Raw genomic sequence first — 18,560 nt, forward strand, 5'->3', positions numbered from 1 at the left:
GCATCAAAATGTGCCCTTTCATCAAACAAAGTAGTTAAAAAAATTAATCGTGTTTAAGAAAATCAGTGTCAAGCTTCGTCTGACTTCTGTAACAGAAACAAAACTGAATATTGAAGTTTGTCCATTTATTTTAAGCCCTGTTAATGTGATAACTGCTCTGCAAGTGGTCTGGGATATCAGTTTTGTCCTCAGCAGCCTTAATTGTCTAACTTTCTACTTGTTTCTTAGTGTTCAATCATCACAACACAGATTGCCATCAGTTACTGCCTCATTAATGCCTCCTGGCTGGATACAAAGTCAGGAGAACAGAGGTAGACCTTGCTTTAGATGTGTTATTTATATTCTTGCTTTCTTTGGAGAATTGGTGGATACCAAATTCTTGGCTCTCAAATTGAAAACTCAAACTCTAACTCTGAGGAGGCAAGGCTGGAGCTGAAATGCTTCCCCATGGTCCTGTGCCAAACAAGGGTTTGGCAAAGAAATTAACCTGCAAACACTTTTTCTGGTGAAATAATGCTATTCTGAACCAAGACTTTCTTATATGGTGCTGGAAAGAGTAGCTTGATTTTACTTTTCGACTTTTTACTTTTCGACTTTTCACTTTTCGGCTTTTCACTTTTCTTAGCTGTGCTTGTATTCTTCTGCCTTTCTTTGAATTTAGAGAAGAAGATACAAACTTCCGCTTACACCAGTCAGGATAAATCAGATCATGTTGTAGAAACATAGGATGGTTTGAGTTGGAAAGGACCCTGAGGATGATCCAGTTCCAATCCCTTTTCCAATGGGCAGGGACACCTTCCACTAGGCCACATCTACTAGAATAGTTTGGAGAAATGTCTAAAAGGTGGTTTTCTTTTTTTTTTTTTTTTTTATTTGTTTTACTGGAACTGTTTCATTCTGTTTCTGCTCTACACTAGTGCTTTAAGAATGTTCAAAGCATTTTGAGTCCAGAACAGAGAGATTTTTCCTTCCTGTGCATCAGCTGCTGTTTGAGGTGTAAATGAGCAACTTTCAGCCTTGACTGTTGACAACTTTTCATGTAGGTATAACTTCATGACTGCAAATTCATGAAATACAGGGACCACAAACCAGAGTCTTCTATTATAAAGGAATAAAGTTTTCCAGCAAAACCGAAAACATGTGCTTTTGGTTCTTGGAAAACGTTAAAATAGTGGAAGGTACAATTACACTTAAAAGATTTTAGGGGGCTTTTTGAAGAAAATTTCAAAGCTCAAATGGAGACTTGAAAAGTTGCAGTCCTTTTACAGAAAAGGCTTAACATATGCATAGAAAAGTATTCTTTGTTAAACACAGCAAGAACAAAGAAATAAACCATTATCTTGTGCCACTGTGTAAGATGCCATTACATTATGCTTCAAGAAATGACAGCAGATGAATGGAAGGAAAAAATTGGAGGAGCTAGAGATGGCAGTCCATGAAAATTGTGCAAGGGAAAATGGACTGACTGAGTTAAAGAACAGGGAAATAACTTCTTCTCTAAGCTCAAGCATTAAAAGAGAAGAAGAAAATCTGAATTGAAACTCAACTGAAACTTTTCAGATGGCATAGCTCGTTTTACCTTTTTTCAATCTAGACTTCAAATAATAGTTCAAAATGAAACATTTTCAAATGCTGTACTTTACATTTTAGACTAAGGTGAAAGCAAAGGATGGAATTTCTTGCTGTTATCTTGGCAGCTCTGCTTGTTACAGCTCTGACTGTGTTCTCACGTTAGATGACTATTTTGAGATTGCAAAGCAATGTGGAATGAGGAGATAACTTGCCTTTCACAAAAAATTTAAGGCAGGAACATGAGACAAAATTTCAAAACAACATGTTGAAAATTGCAGGCCATTTCAAAATTGGAAGAAAAAAAGAAAAATAGGGTAATTTTTCATTAGTTTTTCGGAATTACAAATAACCTTTTCATTTCTTTCCTTTTTCTTTAAGGAAATTTTTAAAAAATCAACTTTGCAGTGCTCTTTCAAGTGTATCTTTTTCTGCATTTTGCTTGCAGGTCAAAATTGAAATTACATTGAACAAGATATTTTGTCATGAGCTAGTGGCCTGGATAACCTTAATAAGAAGTGGTACAGTTTAATAGAAATAAATGGTCTTTATTCTCCAATCTGTCTGTTTGGAGGGAATAGAGGTTTTCATTTCAATGCAATTCCTACATAAACTAAAAGTGGAAAAAATAAAATGGTAAAACCAAACTAAAGGAACTTAAAGTTCACCTTAGAGAAAATATTTGTCAAAGCAGCATCAAAGTCTGCAGTGTCATGAACTGATAGTGAGAGAGATTCTTTCCTGAAGAAAAGCGTTATATCTGAGATGTCTTTTCTCTTCCATGCCTTCTTTGAAATACTTTACTTTCATAAAAGCTAGAGATCCATATTTCATTTCAGGGACACACAGCCTGATGTCCATCAAAAGTTTCCATTTTTTAAAGTGGAAGTTTTGAAGCAGGACACCTGTTTATATTTTCTTCAGTGCCTGCATGGCTTTATTTTTCCTTTAGTTCTGAGAATCACAGAGTCATTAAGATTGGAAAAGACCTTTAAGATCATCAACCCAGTACCACCACCATGTTAGCCACTAAACAGTGTCCTGAAGTACCATATCCAAGCATTTTTTGGAAATTTCCAGGAATGGTGAATCCATCCCTTCCCTGAGCAGCCTTTGCCAGTGCTTGCCCACCCTTTCCATGAAGAAGTTTTTTGTAATGCTTAATCAAAACCTCCCTTGGTGCAACTTGACACCATCCTGTACTTTGGTTGTAGGGCATTCTAGAGCAAGGAGCCAGTTTTGTTTCCTGCTTGTACCTTGCTTGGCTAGTGTTGTGTTTTTGTTTGGTTTTTTTTTAGTTTTTAAAATGTTCTTGATGTTTACATTTTTGTACTAGAGCTTTATACGCATTTTTAATGTAAATAATGATTGTTTTGTGTCACAGACTTCTTTTATGAAAAATCCTTTCCTTAGGATTTTCCTCCTGAGAAGCTGGGAGGCCTCAGGAACAAAATGCAAACATTGATTATCTGCTGCTGTGGAATGCAACAGGTGCATCTGTGACTGGCCCATGTTGGATGTTTGTAATTAATGGCCAATCACAGTCAGCTGGCTCGGACACAGAGCCAAGCCACAAACCTTTGTTATCATTCTTTGCTATTCTATTCTTAGCTAGCCTTCTGATGAAATCCTTTCTTCTATTCTTTTAGTATAGTTTTAGTGTAATATATATCATAAAATAATAAATCAAGCCTTGTGAAACATGGAGTCAGATCCTCGTTTCTTCCCTCAACCTGAGACCACTGTGAACACTGTCATAGTTTTATATTTGGTTTTTTTTGGAGGAGGAGAGAATTAATGGATTTTTAGTTTGATTAGTGTGGTTGGAGAGGTAGCAATTTCATCCTCCAATCCATGGTCACTTTTAGAATTCTATAAGTATTGAAGTCCAGAAACAAATGTGCCTTTTCTTTTTTTACCTCAGAAAACTCAGGGTGTGAGTGTCGTTCATTTTGTGTCATATTGTGACAGTGTGCTGCAAAAGGGACTGGTCCTCGCAGTGATGAGAGGTGCTGTCTCAGTGCCTATGTTAGGAGCAGGGTAATTCCTGAAGGCTCTGGAGCAGTGCTGAGAATGGCTTATCTGTTTTTATGGCTTCCAAAGAAATGGTGTGTGTGTGTCTGTGTGTGTATTTTTATCCGTGTATGTGCATGCAGAAGATGACTAAAAACACACTTGCATTTTCTTCAGTAGGTGCTCAGGAGAAGGGGATGTGAATAACAAAAGTGCCCAGGCTTTTTACAGGCTCCTCTTTGTCACACACCCAGCCTGCAGAGGTGAGCAGCAGCCAAGGCACTGTGTGTCATGTTGTGACACCAGGTTAACCTTTGGCGCTCCCTTATTCATCCTCAGACACATACAGAGAGGTGTCTGCCTCAACACAGGAGGAGAGGAGATGCTTGGTCAACGCTGCAGCTCCTGCTTCTCCCACCTTTCCCAAGGGAAAATCCCCTGCAGCATTGTCCTACCAGAGTTTGTCTGGGCAATACTTTACTCTCTAAGCCATTTATCTTCTCTCATGTCTAAAACAATTTCCAGGTAGAATAATCTCTGACCCTGGTTGCTTGATTTCCTCAGCAGGACATGCTTTGGACAGCTTGGGAATACCTGCACTTGCAGAAATCTGAATTAAAAGTGGATGTATGCAGCTGAATTCAGTAGTTCCAGTGTCAATCTGAAACACTGTATTTTGGCTTTACACAGATGAATTGGTTTATTTAAATGTTCACTAAAGTTAAACTGATAAAAGGTCTGGGTGGTATGCTCAGACAATATAGGGAGTATCATAGGGAGACAGGGAATAGGGCAGTAAAGATTTTTAGGTCTCCATGAAAAGAAAAAATCTAGTTTTTTAAAAACCTATTCAAAGTTTGTAAATGCAGGTTTAAAAGTTTTTGCATACATAAATTCTCTGAAACACACATTCTTCTTTTTCAACAACATTCTGGCTCATTAGTTTTCTTAATACTTTAATTATTTATTCTGGGAAACTCATAACTAATTTTTCTTATTGCTGTGAACAAGCAGATAGTGAAAGATTGCTAAAATTTCATGACCAGTATAGTGTAGCTTTTCAGACTTAGTATATTTAAATGCCTGAACTTGCATTAAGTTTTTTGGCTCAATTCCATGACACAGTTCTTTTTTTTTTTTTTTTCAGAGTGCCCAAGTTTAGATTTTCAGCTAGAAAGCCAGAAGGCTTTGGAGAACAGGTAAAACTTGTTTCTTGAGCTAAGTAACTTTGCATGAGTTTGAAAGAGGTTTAAAACCTTTGTGCTTTAACCCAAATCCCGCTTTCAAATTCAAAGTTAGCCCATCTAATTGGGATTTGGATCAGACAGGTGAATTTCTGTCTTTACCATTTTTATTTATACATGACACTATCTTCCCCTTTATCTTTTTTTTTAAACTTAAAATTAGTTCTGAATAAAACATTTTTTTGCCATATCCTGAGGCTGCATGTTTAAAAAAAAGAATAAACTGACCCCCATGATTTCCAGTCAGTTTCTTTAGCTGGAGCTGGTCTGTTAACTTCCAACTCATCAGTGAAAGAAAATGCTCCAAATCTAGAGCATTATTTTAACATTTCTTTTCCTTTCTTTAATACAAGAAGTATCTTGGCATGATCAGTGCTCACCTCTCCCAAGAAGTCTGTAGCTATGTGATTTACATCTAGACCTAACAGCTGCTTCCTGAAATATGCACAAATAATTTACAGCAGCCTGCGATGACTTGTTGAATGGTGCATTAAACCACCTGAAGAACAGGTATTTATGCAAGCCAGCAATGTAGAGCATGCTGCCAGCTCTGGTTTTAGGGAAATAATTGTTGTGGTTCAACTCATCGCTGTGCCAAGTTTTTCACAGTAATTTTAGAGGCAGATTTAAAGAAGAGAAGGGGTTTGGTACAGTTAAGTTTTGTGCTTGCTGTAGGTATCTACCTGGCCCTTAGTCAGTGAACCTCTGCTGGGAATTAATATTGTAAGTACTGGCCTGAATGACTTTCTTTTGTTGAAAGTAGGCTTTGCACCATCACTTCATTTTATCAAATCTGTGTGAGCACTCTTGGCTGACTGACTGGCCTAAGGTGTCAGCTGCTTCTGAAAGACCAAGTGTCTTTGTTGAGCTCTGTGCCCTGCAGAATGTTTCCACTGCAAGACTCCCTTCTCTGGAGGGAAGATGACAATTTTGCAGAGTTCTGAACCAAGGTGACTCTTGCTGTCTGTGTCTAGATCACCTAGAGCAGTGTGGAGAGTCTTATGGCAGAGCATTCAGAGGTGGTATCAATTTCTAAATTTCATCCTTGCTTCTAAAGACCCTGTGTGCCTCTCAGAGACTTTATAATCACTTACCTACCTTGGACTCCACTCACTGCCTTCAGAATGGTCTTTTCTATTCAAAGGTTTTATAAGATAAGAGCTGAGATAGAGATAAGAAATAGAGAGATGTAAAGGCTTTAATTGGTTGCTACTTTCCAGTGTTCTGTATTTCAATGTGTCTTTATAATATCTCTCTCCATCTCTTACTATTTATTAAGAGAAATATTTACTCTCCTCCTCCTACTTCTATTCCATCAGTAAACCAGGGTGTATTCCACAGTAATTCCACACAGTAATTTGATAAATTGACTGCTTAGCAATATCTACTCTGCAAATGGTTGAAAACATTTATTTTATCACTACATAATAAATACTGAATACTGGAAAAGAGCTCCAGCTACTGAAGTCACTGAGTCCCCTAACTCTTGGAAAAGGCACTGTCTATTGAAATTTAGATAACTCAAGTTGCTGAGTAACCTCACACTGTGCACAGGGAGGTGCTAAGAGTGTGCTACAGAGGCAATAGCAGGGAGGGGAAATGTCTAAAGCTTCTCAGAATACCATGCCAGGCTGAACTGGAGATTTTTCCTAAGAAGAAAGTGCCCCTTGGACTCTATGCCACGTTATTGCCCTTTCATGGCAAAAAGAATCATCTGCATCTGTGGCCTAATGTCCCAGTGGAATTTTTATAAATGTCACTCTTATTTGATGCAGAATTTAGAAATATTTTTGCTTTCACTAAGAATATCCCAACACCACGGTCTGTGCTGTTTTGGGAACCATCTGCCTTCTTCCGAAGCTGTTTTTAATCTCTAATCAAAGATTAACAAGGCCAAGCTTTGGGCCTGTGGAGGAGAGAAAAAGAAAGTGCCTGCAGCATTCACCAAAGACACGGGAAAGTGAGGAACAAGTCGGTGCTGTGATTTGTAGCTGGGATTCAGCAGCCAGGGATGCTGAGATAAGCCCTGAAACCCCACTCTGAGGCTGTGAACCTGCTGTGTGCCACCTGAGGTGCTTTTCCAAAGAATCACTTCACGCCTCCCAGATGGCATCTCCCTACCTGCACTTGCAGCTACCCAATGCTGCCTTTTCTGCCAGCATTTCACTTGGAGGGCTGTTCCTTAACTCTTGCATCCCTGAAGGATGTATCAGTGTCCTGGATGTTCCTCCATAGCCCAGTTTGGTTCAGATTTCCCAGGAAGAGGGCTCTCCAGGGCTTTTCTCTTTCACCTGGATGTGTATCCAATATTAAAGTCCAGTCTGAGGCTGAACTGCTGCTTTAAAATTTAGAATCCACAAGTTATGAGACTAAATAAATGTAAATTTAATTCTGATCGGAGCTGAACAGTCAGGTTCCTCTCTGACTGCTTTCTTCATGCAGAGCTGGGGCTGAGCCTTCAGTGTCCATAACAACAACTTTCCCTGCAAATGGTGTCCTAATTCTGTCTAAAACTGTCCTGGGGGACTTTGACAGCTCCTCTGAGCTCTTTTTGCTATTTCTCTTCATCTGTTCCCCTTTATCCAAAATTCTTTTCATGATGCCAGTCTGTTGGAAATACAGTTTTGATGGGTTATTTGAATATTAGCTACTGTTTGAACAATTCCAGCCCTGTGCTTCTTGGGTTACTGCTGAAGTTGTTGAAGTACTCAAAAATCATTCAAGCTTTTCTATACATATTCAGAGAAGATTTTTATCTTTAGAATATTTTATATAGCTCTCTAACACTTGAGTGATATGAATCATCTGATCATTGGATTGTTTTTAGGTGAATGGAGAATGTATTTCCATTTGCTTTCCCTCCTTCCCTGTCCCCAAACATTCAGAACTAGAGAAACCTGGTTTTCTTATGGAATGCCCAGATCCTGAGGGTTGGGCTGTTTCCTTTGGAGTCAAAAATCACTGTCCCAGAGAGAGGAATTCCCAATTTCAGCAGAATTAGAAGCTGATCCTTTAGTTTCCAAAGGGTTTTTGAAGCACTGGAGTTTTAGGACAGCTTTTTTCACCTCCACATTTCCTCCCAGTTTTTGCAGTGAGAAATCCAGTGTGATAAGAAGATATTTTGAGATCACCTATCACATAGATCTGTACTAGGTGGAGGCAAGGTGACAGGTGAATCTTGCTGCCTGTACCCCTGGAGCTGCAATCATACCAGCCTTGATATCAAGTGTGGTTTTATATCACACTTGTGATATTGTGCCAGAAACAGCAATAGCTAAGGAATTTTAAGGCAGCTCATGAAAACTGCCTGTTTTGATATTGCTGAATCTCAGCAGTACTCCTAAAGGGTTCTTTATTTGCTTGAAAGTCCCTTGTTATGTATCTAAAACATTATCTCTGGGTTTATGCTGGATATGCTTTTTTGGTTTAGATTTGGTTTTATTCAGTGGTATTTATTTATTTTATTTTATTTATATTTTATTTATTTTATTTGTATTTTATTTATATTTTATTTTATTTTATTTTATTTTATTTTATTCGTTGTGTTCCTTCCTGCAGTTTAATGTTAGCCTTCCTGCGATACCTTGACTGATATGCATGGTGGATTTCTTTCAACTTGACATTTAAATCTGATTTCACACATCAGATTTTTTAAAATGATATAGTTACCTAAGAGAAATGATTAGATGTAATTTCAGAGTTTATTGGACTAAATTATTACCTAGCATAAATGCAGGAGTCATTTGCTGCCCATAATGGTCTGTAACTGAAAACCTGGGCTCCAGTAGAAAAATAAGCATGATTTTCTTTCCTTTTTCTTTAATATTGATGACATCTAGGTTCTCTATCATTATTACCTGTTTGGAACATAGGGGAAAACATAACCTCTGTTCACCAAGACAAATGCAAAAAGGAGATAAAAGAAACTCTTTTTAGGAATGAAATTATTCTCATCTTTGGCACAAGTAATAAGCAATTGGAGAATATCATCTGCCTAACCATTGTCAAGTTTTGTAAACATCATGACAGAGATAATCTTTAAGAGTAGTTTGAAGAGAAGTTGCTTTGTGAATAGTCATTTGTTGTTGCTTTTGTTGTAAATGCTACAAATTATAGCATTACTGAAAACAGACATGGAATATATCTCTTGGTTGCTTATCCTTTTAGTGCTTTTCTTCTGTCAAGGCCCAAGTCCCTTTTGCTTTTGGGGAACATATGTCATCTGCCAAAAGCCATTTGAAATCTGAAAGCACAGTAATGTTTATCTTTGCTTTGTTTTTCAAAAGTAAAACATTTACATTTAGGGGAAAATGCTTCTTTTAAATACAGCATACTCTAACTACAACACTAAGTTCTTGGGGGTTTTTTTTCCCCCAAACAAGTGCAGGTGTTTTAACATTTGGCTATAAAAGCTGTAATAAAGGCACATTTTCAAGCAATAGAGATCTCTCAAATTACTTAAAAACTAGAATGACTAGAATAGGATCACCAGACCAAGAATTTGGGAAGTGTTTGTGTCTTACAGTAAAAGGAAATTCTTTACAGGGTTTCTTGCTGATCCCTGCAACTCTTTCCTGTCCATGATAGGACAAGGGGGAATGGAATAGAAAGAGGGGAAATGGCTTTAGGAGGAAGGAGAATATGTTTAGATTAGGTATTGGGAAGAAATTTTTTGCTGTGAGGCTAGAGAGTCCCCGGCACAGATTGCCCATGGAAGCTCTGGATGTCCCATCCCTGAAAATGTCCAAGGCTGGGTTGGATGGGGCTGTGAGCAACCTGGTCTGGTGGAAAATGTCCCTGTCCATGGCAAGGGGGGTTGGAATAAGGTGGTCTTTAATCTGCCTCTGATGATCACATCAAAATCACTCTTTCCTTTCTGGATGGAAATAAGATGAACAGTCAGGCAAGCTGTGTGGGCAAGCTGCAGTGAGGAGTATGAAAATGCACCTTCTGCAACCAGAATCTTTCTTAAAGATTAACAAAGTTAAAGTTTAACAAATTGGGTCAATAGCTGCTGATAACATTTGTGTATTTTGCACGCCCAGAATGTCTTGGGGCAGAGATACTTGCAGTGCAGTGGGAGTACAAAGATATGCTCCTGCCAGCTGCCTTACCCACAAGAGATGCAACCCAGCTCTCAACTAATTGTATAATGCAAAAATCCTTTCAAGATCACTCACCTGAACTGGTAGCTCTAATAGAGCTCTCTTTGTGGCTAGAGTATTCCTGATAATGAGAACTAGATTTTTTTTTTTTAATTTATTCATCTGTCTGCTTGTAAGACATGCAGTTTTTTCTTGCATACTCCTGTCCTTGGAGTACCTACTTTGCTTTAAGGAACAAAGCAGAGGCAAAGGTAGTGGGTTATAGCTATTCCTTGTCAACTACCAATTGTTATCCACTAGCTTCACCAGAAATGTCACTCCCAAAAGCTCCTTGCCAAAGTTTAACTGTGAAAATAATCTTTCTTGTTTTGTCCCAAGCTTGATGTATGTTTGAGGTTATTTACTAATAACTTCAGTAGGAGAAAGATTTCACTTGGTCAGGTTTGGCCTTTTATAGCTATTCATTGTCAACTACCATTTGTTATCCACTAGCTTCACCAGAAATGTCACTCCCAAAAGCTCCTTGCCAAAGTTTAATTGTGAAAATAATCTTTCTTGTTTTGTCCCAAGCTTGATGTATGTTTGAGGTTATTTACTAATAACTTCAGTAGGAGAAAGATTTCACTTGGTCAGGTTTGTCCTTTTCAGAAAGTCTTTTATATTAAAACATATCGATGTTTGATTCTCTCTATAAGATATATATCTGTCCTTTCTAGAAAGCATGTTAAATTAGGACATATCTAGGTATGAATGTGTATAGAATATCTGTACATAAAACCTTACACATATGGTAATGTGCTTTCTAATACTTTGAGTGAGAGCCTGGCTGTGTGAATCACTTGTGAATATGGGCATGAGTTGCTCTGTTGATTATATAAACTGCTTCAGAAAAGGTGTTCAGGCCAAGTGAGAGCACTGACTACTCTCAGTAACTCACAGCACTGTTAGGATGCCAGAGATGTAAAAAGTGCCAATACATCCAAGCTGAGAAGAGCAGCTGCTCATTTTTTAATGATGCACTGCTCAGTCCTGGAGGCAGCCAGCGTTCCCGCTTTCATTGCAGAGCACGTGGCCACAGCACAGCACAGGAAGGTACAAACCCCTCAAGGTGTGCAATTAGGGGCAAGAAAAGGGAAATATTTTTCTGAGATTATCTGCAGGGAGTCAGGTGTCCTGCAACAAGAACAACCAGTTTGTTTCTGTGGTGGGACTGAAGTAATTCCAGTAGTCTTCAATTTTGCCTGAAACTGAGCCTCTCAGATAAGCAGTAAAAGCAATCCAGCATTTAAATTTTCTAGCTCTGGTGCCTCCCCAGCCTGATTATAGCAATCAATCTGAACTCTTGACTTTGTTTAGCTGAGTATTTGTTAACAATATAATTTTAAAGTAGTGGATATCTTACTGAGTCTTTCAGCAGATAGATGCTTCAGAGCTTTAAGCACTTGAAATAGTTCAAGTGGTACAAAAATGCCCAGTGCACAAGCTGATGCTGCCCTGATTTCACAAGGTGGTTTAAAGTGCCAACATAGATGCTTATGAAAAAAACTACTGGAACAATAAACAGCATTTTAATCACCTGCTATTCATTTGTTAACTCTGGGGTGAAGCTAAACTACAATACAGGCATTACATACAACTACCTCTGAAATATTTAATTAAGTTAAAAATATCTACGCCTTTAGTTTCCTTATGTTCAGAGAAGTCAGATAATGGAAATGGAGAAACTTGAAATAACAATCAGTTACTTTCTGAGAGCTTCTCTCTATCCTCACTGATGAGATTTACAATGTAGTAATGCTGCAATTTCATCATTATTTTGTAATCTTCTTAAATGAGTGTCTCATGTTAGTGCAGGCAATCACAATAACTACTTGAATAGGATTTGCTGCTGAGCAAAGCTGCTTGTGTTGCAAAAGCAACTGGAGGAATGCACAAGCAAAAAAACCCATTGTGCAAAGTGTTTACTTTCCCATCGAGTTTACAGCGAGTCTTGAGAAGGGAATTTAGTGATGACTTCACCCATGCTAGCAAGATGTCAGCAAACTGTCAAAGAAGGGAATAATTCTCTAATAGCAGCTTAAGGCAAGTTCAAAACCGAAGGAAATGGGTAAGCCCAACACTTATTTAATGTGGAAGGCTGTCATATTTCTGTGGAGTGAAAAAGGAAATTCTCTTGGCTTTGCAATGCCTATTGCTCCCGTGGTCTTTTGGCCTAGGAGAGGACTTGCAGTGGGAGAAGCATGGCTGGCAGATACTGATGCTCCAGAGCTGTGTCCCAGGGAGATGGGGTTCTGCAGTTTCCCTTCCCTCAGAGGTGGCAGCTGAGGTGATGGAGGCGGACAGAATTGTGCCTGTTCACCTTTGGACATGCTTCTCTTTAAAATTACACAATTGTCCATTTTTATTTTTTTTTTTTAAATAAGGTTTCTTCATCCCCATCCCAAAGCCAGGCTGGATGGGTCCCTGAGCAGCCTGATCTCCTGGGTGACATCCCTGCACATGGAGGGGAGATTGCAACTAAGATGATGTTTGAGGTCCCTTCCAATCCAAGCCTTTCTGCCATTCTTTTTTAAGGTTGTCTCAAGCCCAACCTTTCACTAAGCATTATTTATTCATGCTACAGTGAACTTATTCCCTTCAGATGAATATTGTATGTTTGGTATATGTTTTATGAAGTGTTTGTTGATATGGGTAAAGTTATCTATGAGAGTCTGTAGCTATAAAGTCTGAACATGGAATTTGATCACTGAGGTTCACAGTTATTAGGCATTAAACACCACAGTTCTAGGTTAATTTTTTTAATATTTTCCCCAGAAGAATTTAGCAATATTGTCAACACAGGGCTGTTGTATCATAGCTTTTAATTTACCTTCTTCTTCAAACTTAGGCTAAGACATTATTGCTACTCATTACGTCTTTGCCTGTATGCAACCTGCTTAATTCTGCTTTTGTTCTTTTTATCAGAGATGTTGATTTATGATCTGATGTCCCTGGACTGAGTCATAATTTAGGCTGTTGACCTGGGCTAATTGTGCTTCTGCTTTCAGAACTCTTTGTAAAATCTGCCTGGAGGTGTCTCCCATTTAAAAACCAAGATCATAGCTGCTCTACAAGTATTAATGTTAATGGCTTAGTACTGATGCCTCTTCTTGTCTATTTGAATTCCAGATTCCTAACAGCAAATATCTTATCCTCATTTTTATTTGCAGATTTCTGAAGTGGTGTGAAGAAAGAGTGAGAACTGTTATAATCCTTATTAACTTCCTTAGAGCCTTATGGATATTCTCTAGCTATTGAAATAAATAACCCCTTCCCACTCAAGTCCTACTCAAGTCACAACTCAAAATTTCTTCTCAGTAAAAGGTTCTTTTTGGGTCCTTGGTGTTTTTAAGTCAATGATTCTTGAGACTTCATTTTATATTTAATTTTATGTGTGAAATAAGTAAAATGATAAAGAAAAATGATGCGTTTTCTCCCAAACCCCATTAAAAATACATTCAATAATTGCATCTTGATTTTTATAAATATGGAAGTATGTGCTGATTTCAGATAGAAATGTGCTAATAACTATTGCATTCAAACATTTTTCTCACATTATGTTTATCAGCCATAATTAATGTTGCAAAATTCATGTTGCTTTGGAGCTACAGGGGCTGGAGGGTGGTTATGTACCAACATGTGGTGATGGATTTGGAAATGCATCTGGTCTGCCCCTGTACCTGTGTGGGCAGGTGCTCTGATGGAACAGTGTAAGACAAAGTCAGGATTTCATCACCACACTGTCACTTGCTATGTAAAACTGATTAACTCCTTTTTGGATAAAAAAGGATTCACAGCAGTGGCTCTGGAGGTTTACATCTTAGCACAGTAAAAAAAAAAAAAAATCTTTGAAAGGAACAGGTTTTATTCATTTTCAGCTCTAGGAAGTAAAATTGAATTTTATTTAGAAAACCAATATTTCTGTTACTGACAGCATTTCCTATCAATTCCTCAAAGACACCTTAAGCAACAGCTAAAATGAGGGATGATGAACATTTACAGGGAGTTTGCTTACTTTGTAGGCAGTTTTACTTGCTAAAAAATATACCTAAAATGCAGGTAAAAAATATGCAGGAACCTTTTTTTTTATTAATGCAGGGACAGGATAAGGCCTTTAAGGATTTTAGTTATTTGATGATCACCTCCTGAAAGCACTTTCCTGAGTCAGCCATCGTTTTGCCAGTTAGGAAACACTGTAGAATATTACAATATGTACAATTAGGAAATACTAGAGCAGAGGAAACAAAGAAGCAAACAAACAAAAAAAAAAACCCAAAAACAAAAACCAAGCAAACAAAAAGTTTTAAAGCTGAGGTATCAGAAATCTTGCTGCATTTCTAAGTTGGGTATTAAAAGACTTCTTTTTATAAAGGTAGTTACAAATACATCATTGCCTGGGATTTTTGTGTGTTAAAATGCAGCAGTTTTCACAGCTAAATACTCTCACATGGACTTTCTTAAAAAAAAAAAAAAGTAGAAAATGAAAGGGGATGAAAATTAAGAGGATGGTTGTTTTTTTGTGAGTAATGAATATGAGGACAGTCCATGGGAGAACACACAGGTGATTGCAGCAGACATCTTTGACCACCAACCCTGAATGAATCCATAAGAAAAGGTAAGAATGTGTTAAAAATGTGATCAATGTATTTTTCAAGCTAATCAGAGGTGCTTTATATTAATCTAGGTATTGAAGATTTGAATATTACCTGCAAAACTAGAAGATTGTTGAGCATTAGAGTTGTTCAGAACTGATCTTTCCACACTTTATCTGCTCTCTTTCTCTTCCCTTCATACTTATGTTAACATTAAGCTCTCTGCAACTAGTTACTAAAAACAACCAAACAACCAACCAACCAACCAAACAAACAAACAAAACAAAAAAAAAACCACCTTAATGAGAGTCTGCAGACACACAATATTTCATTTTCACATCTGAAAGTCCTGGAAAATTCAGGAGATAGAGAAGAGGAAGATTGATATTTGTTATTTCACAGCTGGAAATGCAGGTTTTCAGAAGGAGCAAGCATTGACAAGAAACAAACTCCAATCTGATTTGCCTGTGAGGAGGCAATAGGTAATCATTGCTAAATGTAAACTATACAATTATTACTGTTTTTAAGCAGTTGTCTCTCAGTTAATTTTCAGCTTTTGATGTAGAATGGGTGGCAGAATTAAAGAACAGGACAAAGAGAAAGAAAAAAGGACAGGCTGAAGTCAGTAGCTAAAATTATATTTTGAAATTACTTTTAAAAAACAGCTTGTTGATAGAACATTGATTTTAGCTCAGAGTAGTAATTTCAAACAGCTGAAAAGAGATCTTTTGGATACACCTTCAGCCCTTGGTTTGACTTAGAACATGCAAATGGATATGAAATGGTGTCTGCTGTTAAAATATCAGAAAGCTTTGGAAAAATGAAAGCAATTTCCAACAGGACACATAAAAAATGCAAGCTGTAAGGTAGCTTTGGTGATATTACAGGCATTTGGCATCTGGTAAGTAAAATAGGCTGTCTTTGTAATACCACATTGACTAGTCTTTGTTACAAACAGTATTTTAGTGGGGGTTTTTTTCAGCTGTTTTTGTTTCTATTGGTGTACTTGCAGCATTTTCATATCAGGAGACGTAGGGGGAAAAAAAGAGATCCTGGTGGAAGGGGGATTCTTGGTTAAGCTAAGGTGAGGAACGAAATTCTTCTTCGCTGAGAGGAGGAGGTGGGAAACAGGACACAAGACTCAAGCTGTAATAGTCCAGAAGGACTTCAAGATTCACTTCTGTAGCTCAAAAATGTGTTATTTGCACAAGTTATTCTATTATCAGGCCATGGAGACAATGATCTCATTTTCAAACCAAATGAACTATTGCTTTTTATACTCAAGTATAATGCACTTCAGAGGGAAAAAGCTATTTATGCCTGCCACAAAACACAATTGACTTTGAATTAGAGAAGAATCAGAGCTGAAAATAATGTAACTAAAAGCAGAGACTTGAATTCAAATGATATATCCTTATGACAGGTAGTTCAGTCTCTTACACGTCTGTTTCAGTTTTATGGATCAAGTTTGAAGAGAAACTTTCTTTGTACAAGTTTTCCCAGGAACTGGCAGTTTAGGTTAATGGTGTTCATGATTTGTGCAAGAAGCATTTTCACCTGATGTGCAAAAAAAAACCTCCCCCCAAAAAAAGGTAAAAAAAGCTTCCTCCCATGAGTGAGGAATGAGACACTAATGAAATACTTAATCATAGCTCAAGCATGTAAACTGGTGTCTTATACAACATACTTCATGCTTTTTTCTTAGCAATATTTTTTAAAATGCTGCTTGAAAAGTCTATGAAAGTCCAAATATATGTATGGAGAAGGTATACTTTTATCAGTATTAATTGAGGTAAAAAATAATTCTTGGAAATCAATGGATTTTAGAAAAAAAATAGCTACTTCATTTTTTTAAGTATGCTGAACTGTCAATTGGGAATTTGCTGATTGTAAATCTTGTTGTTTTTTTTTTTTTTTTTTAAATTATTCCCTACAATTTGTATGAATTTATCTGGAAGCTTTCATAAAGAACAAAGAGAATGAAAGTCTGAGGCACAGTAAATAACCTCCTTAACATCTGCACAATTATATGGAAGAGCTTTCAAAAGAGTCCTTTACATGATATATCACTATTTTACATATTTCCTAGAAGCATTCAATTTTAGCTAATGGTTCAATTCAATCTCCAGGTCAAGATGATGCTAAATCTATTCTGATTCAATGCAAAGGAAGACAAAGCAAAAATCCTCTGATCATCAGCTCCTGTAGGGCTGGAAAAGTCTCAAAGTTCAAAAGTCACTGTGTTTCTTATGGCAGGATAATATAATATAACTGGGAGAGATGAGGTAAAGAACTCATACATACCGTTATGAGAGGTAATGTTTTCCAAAAGATCATCAGATTTGAAACATTACTTGCAAAGGAAGAATATCAGACAAAGTCATTTTGGTGGCAAACTGGTTGACGTAGATTATGAGTTTTAATAAAATGAAAAGAGCAGAAAACTGTTGCTTGCTTTATTTTTTTAAGGGAAAAATCCTTATTTTCAGTGAAATTAAGCAGCTGAAAGGAATGAAAGAAAACAGATGCTGGAGAGGAAAAAAAGAGTAAATGAAAGTGCACGTTGAGAAATGGGTAGACAAGCATAAACACTAATTTCTTGATTACAAAATGGCATTTAATATTTTGCTTTATTAAAGTTCTTGATAGATATCTTGATTGTAGGGCTGGATATGTCACATGGGATGTCTTTCCTCTCATGACAGGGGAGCAGGGATGATTGGATGTCTTTCAATCCCAGTGTCATCAGTATATAATTTAAACTTAAATTTAACTTTTAACTTAAAGAATAAGTTTTTGACTCAGAGGAATTTGTGCGTAGGGATAAAGTGCTTATACCACGAATTTAAAGTCGTAATTCTTCATATCAACCTATTTTTTTTTCTCATCATTTACATGGACATTATTAATTTAGATTTTTTAAAAGTCATAATGCTTCATATCAAGCTATTTTTTTTCTCATCAGTTACATGGACATTAATTTAGGGGTTTGGGTTTTTTTTAGGAAAAAACTTCTGCTTTTTGTAAAAGCACCTGATGTTCCTTGGGGATTTCTTGATCTCATCTGCATTTTAGAAGCATTTAACAACCCCTTCTTTGCTTTGTTTGCCGTGTAGTGTTTAGATTTGTAATTTCTCTGGAGCTTTCTCAGTCCAGTTGCAGGTTCTGTGATATTCTTGACAGCCTCAGCTTTTCTTTCTCGTGTCTTGCGGTTTTGTCACATTTCTTGCTTCATTCTGCTCCCCAGGGGTCTAGCTGGCTGTTTCACTCTTTTTTCTGGGGATGGTGAGAGGGAATGAATGCAGGTCCTGCATCATTCCTGTCAGGATCACCATGGCTGGCAGATGTCTGGCTGTCTTAGCCCAGGACCTGCACCTCAACAGCATCGTCCTGAACACACAGCCCAGAGTTTCTGCCTCAGGTTTGAGTTTTTATATTTTTTTTCAGATTCTGTTCTGCTCTAGTGTGTAGTTCTGAGCTTCATATTAAGGGATACTGAGCTCTCTTCACAGAGTAGGAAGACAAAATAATTCCTGCTCTAGCTGGGAACCAAGGAAACTGATCCAGATCTCAGGCCCAAGAGCACAAACAATGGCAGAATGAAGAGAGAAAACAAGAAGGATGGAACTTCATAACCTAAAGCTGTAATTGGACAATTAACTCCCATAGGAATGTGCCCCCCGTTGACAGAGTGACAAAACTGTCCTTTGTCCCCTTAAAAAGGAAATAAGCCCAGAAATTTCTCTCCTCAGTTAGGTGAAAAGATATCTCATAGGCCTGGGGAACTTCACCTCAACCTTAAGGGTATCTAACTGGACAGGAGCCAAAAAGTCCTGCCTGGGCAATTTACTAGAAAAAGAACAAAGAAAGTAATGGCTTTTGTGAAGTGTTTTACCAGGGGCAGGAGGGCTGCTTGCACCTGAATTGTTTTTTCTCTGTAAGGACTTTTGTTATTTTGCCTTTTATTAAAACCCTTTTATTTCCAACACTGCCACAGA

This window comes from Zonotrichia albicollis, chromosome 5, assembly GCF_047830755.1.
Source record: "Zonotrichia albicollis isolate bZonAlb1 chromosome 5, bZonAlb1.hap1, whole genome shotgun sequence".
Taxonomy (NCBI): Eukaryota; Metazoa; Chordata; class Aves; order Passeriformes; family Passerellidae; genus Zonotrichia; species Zonotrichia albicollis.